This window comes from Bidens hawaiensis, unplaced genomic scaffold, assembly GCF_021521415.1.
Source record: "Bidens hawaiensis isolate Kalapana, Puna unplaced genomic scaffold, B.hawaiensis_p1.1 tig00032385_1, whole genome shotgun sequence".
NCBI classification, from domain to species: Eukaryota; Viridiplantae; Streptophyta; class Magnoliopsida; order Asterales; family Asteraceae; genus Bidens; species Bidens hawaiensis.
The window spans coordinates 21,680-25,871 of NW_027495509.1; the positions used below are offsets into that span (position 1 = coordinate 21,680).

The 4,192-nt window shown below is 32.5% G+C and overlaps 1 pseudogene; it reads left to right on the top strand.

The window, feature by feature from the left end:
• The first annotated feature begins 2,599 nt into the window (after positions 1–2,599).
• Positions 2,600–3,986, top strand: LOC143583402 (F-box/LRR-repeat protein At4g29420-like; annotated as a pseudogene).
• Positions 3,987–4,192: the final 206 nt, after the last annotated feature.

Here is a 4,192-nt window from a genome sequence, read left to right on the forward strand (position 1 = left end):
TAATTAGTTTAATAACAATGAATAAAGTTTATAAAAGTCATTTGATGTTTATTAGTTTAAATATGATTTGTATATACATAATTATAACTTATTAATATAAGATTAAATAACAATATTAATAATAATTTGTGATTAAACGTTTTTTTTTCAAGTAACATAATTATTAATTTACTAATTAATTAACTTAAATGTTTTGCATGAATTCTTTTAAAGAAATTATAAATATTAGTTTATGTTGAAATAAAATAAACAATAATTAATTTACTCCATTATTAATTTAAAGATATGAAGTGTGTTATATCTATTGTGAAATATTTTAAATAAAAGAAATTTTTATAAATCATTTTATTTAAAAGAAAGTTTATAAGTTTATGATGATCAACAAATCATAAGATTTAAATAAATATATATTCATGCTTGTTCTTGCAAAATAACTAGGTTTGATCCAAGATTTAGAAAAATCGTAGTGTTTATCTTGGATATCCATGATCATAATGATTCTTAAAACCAAAATATAAGATTTTTATGATAAAAGTAACATGATCATGAAGAACAACTTATGAACAAGTATGAACATTGAAGATAAATATCAAAACAATAGCTATAAAATGCATGAAATGGTAAAAACTTACTTGTTAGTGCTCTTAAGCTTAAGAAAATAATGTATTGAGGTTGAAAATAATGGAGGATTTGTCCTCCTTTTATAGTGAAATATAGAGTTGTTATGTCTTATGGAATTAAAGAAATTAAACCATGTTTAATATAATTAAAACACAAATTAAAAATAGTTTAATGGGGCATTAAAAGGTTTAACTATTTTAATAGACTTTATGTAATTAAAACATATATTAGTTTTTTTTATTAGTTAAATAACATAATATGAAAAGATAATGATAATGATAATAATAATAACAATAAAAGTAGAAGTGGTAGTAGTAGTAGTAGTAGTAGTAGTTAAATAATAATTCTATTAAATTGCATGGGACATGCACATAATTATTTGATCTTGATTATGAATGTTTTAAATTTGTATGTAATACTACAAGAGTGGTGAAAAGTATAATTGCATAGAAATGATCACATAAAATACATTAACGAAAATTGAGATTAATTAATAATATTATAAAAATATTTAAATTTAAATAGAAACAAAACCGAAAATTTAAAATGGGTCGGGTTTTCGGGTTTAAAAATTAACGAATGTTTCATATATATAGTAAACAAAATAAATTTTGATATTAAGAAAATTGCTTGTATATGTATGCATTAAACAAGAATGATGCAACTTAACCAAAACGACATTGTTTAAAGGTTTACATATATCATATATGGTTTTTAAAATAATGTGTTGAATATAAAACATTTATTTTAGTTTTATAAACATCATATCATACATTTATCAAGGCAGCCTAATGGCATGTGTTTGAGCCTAAAACCATCATTTCAATTTGAAAAGTGATTTTTAACCTTGAACCCAGTTTGTGCACCTCTAGGGTGATGAGGCCTTCGATATGGTTGGACCAATAAATTAAAAAAAAACTCGTATTTTACTTCATATGTATAACTAGTTGTACTAGAAGGTTCAACATCGTTGAATAGTTTACCTTATAATTTTATATAAATGCAAATTCAGCTCAAAAAATAACCTAAAAGAGTTCAACGGGTCGTGCACAGTAACTTATCAACGCAAAAGAACTATAACTCTGTTTTCAGTATAATCGGGTTTGTCATTCAAAGGGGGTGACGGCGCAGATTGTTGTCCGCTTACCTACCTCTCTATTGGAATTGGATCCTTTTGTAAAAAAAATAGTTGGAAAAGGGAAAAAACCCAAAAGTATATGAATTCATAATAAAATATAACCCAAAAGTTAATCCATAATACAAAAAAAGTAATACAGAGCATGCTCCGACAGCTTAAAATAAGTGGTTGCAAAACCTCTGACCGCTTAGCCCCCGAACAAAAACGATTGCAAAAACTCTGACCGCTTATTTGCGGTTGAAAAAGTTCTGACCGCCTAGCCAGTCGGTAGCAAAAACTCCGACCGTCTAACCACCGGTTGCAAAAAATTCCGACGCTTAGCTACCGTGTCAAGTAATTGTACATTTCGGTAGCAAATTTGCTAAATCGGTCGCTAAAATTGTTACCGTTTTTTTCGGTAGCAAAATTTGGTCACAATTGCTCAATTTTCTAGTAGTGGCACTCGGTTTTCAACAAGTAATCCAAAAGGTTACTTGTTTCAATGTTAATCGCTAGATGAAAAGTAAATTTTTAAAAAAAATAAGGGCTTCAAAATATGAGAAATCTCTTAGGCTTATAACCGGTTTAAACAGATGTTTAGAAAAGAACTGTCAATTCGATGTTCTAGCAAACCGCCCAAAAATACCATCTCAAAATATGGGCATGATATGCAAAACCTAGCATTATCGGTTCAACCGGCCCGCATAAACCAGTTTTTAAAACATTGGGTTGAACATATTGTGTGAAGGCCCACGTAACAAATAAATTAAAGTATAAAAGAACTCGTTAATTGCATGACTCGTTGTATATGTATAGTAGGGTTTTTTTAGCCTTCAGCTTGTTCTTCTGCTGAAGGTTTTCATGGACAAACTCCATGACTCGTTACTTCTCCAAATACTGAGTCGACTTGATAACTCAGCTCACGTTGCTCGCTGCCGAGTCGCTTGGAAGGCTTTCGATGCTGTATATCCAGGCCTTCGATCAGTAAATCTTAACTAGCTAGACATCAATTCAAGTTCTAGGGATTCGAATTCTTTCAGGAAGATTTTTCTCGATCTTATTCGGAAACTTGAAACTGTTGAATCGGTGACTCTGGACAGCATTCTCTCCCACGAGGATTTCTGTTGGCAACTCGGACCGTATTTTTTGCGGCTGGTTTCTGGATATTGTAAGTTATGTTTATATTTTCTAGTTATAATGACTACCTGTTTAACACGTGGCTGACCCAGGAATTATTTTTATGCGGGGAGACCCCCTCCCCCCCTCACAAAAAAAAAGTTAGCACCTAGGTCCGCCCATTTAGTTGGACACTGAAAGCGCTCTTTGTGTGAACAGGTCACAATCTTGTTAACTTAAAGCTCAACTTTAGACGGTTGCGTATATATAATTTGATTACAATGCCAACACTAACAAGTTTGACGCTTAAATCTACATATTTGGATGGCGAAGACCTAAATGAGTTGAATAGGTGTTTCCCTAATCTTCAAGTTCTTAACTTGGTAGATGTTAGAGGGCTTAAAGATCCCAAGATCCGCCTTCTCAACCTCAAAGACTGCCATTTGGTTGTAATTTGCAGCTCGCTGTGTAATTTGATTCTAATTACACCAAACCTCATCACACTCAAAATTGTATGTTACAACTATGGTCCAATTTATGTTGAAGCTCCCATGTTATCTCACTTTCATCTAGTTAGCATTCGGTCCTTTGGGCGTGCGTTCACTAGCTCCACAAAGTTCAAGAACTTAAAAACAATTTGGTTGGAGTCTCGGCATCTTGGCTCCTTACTTTCAGAGTTCCCAATCACAAAAACAGTAGAAAGTCTGACATTGTATTCGCGAACCAATGCACTAATAGACACCCCAGATTTAAAACTGACCCTAGGGAAGGTGTTGATGGTTTTCCCGAACGTGAGTTCTCTGTGTATTAATTCCGATGCTTGGTCAAATATGAATCTCGCTTCAACCCAAAGGACGGGGAGAACTTGTATGGGAGGATAGGATTGAAAACATTTTTTGTCTATTTGATGTTAGGTGACCCGTCGTTGACTTTCTCGTTTGTTGCTTGTGTGTTGGACCAATGCTTCAGCTTGTCAGAGGTCTCCTTGCTCATCCATAGTGATGTTAGTGTTATTGAATCGAAAAGTTTCATGTCTGAGTGCATGGCTCGTTGGCCCGGATTGAAGTGGAGATGGGGAATATGGAGTAAAGATAATGAAGATTCTTGGATAACCGATGCTATATCTAAGTGAACAACAGGAGTCTTTTGACAGTGTGATGAGGTAGGATCAATCATTTGTCATTTTCAATCGTTTAAATTGATGTAGGCTTTCAACGATTTTAGTCTATGTTCTAGTCTCGTGTGTTCTTAGGTTGACCTGTCATCGACTGGTTTTTGCGAATAACCAGCAATGGCTCCTAATCAGTTTTTGAGTATAAAAAACACTAACTGTTGTAA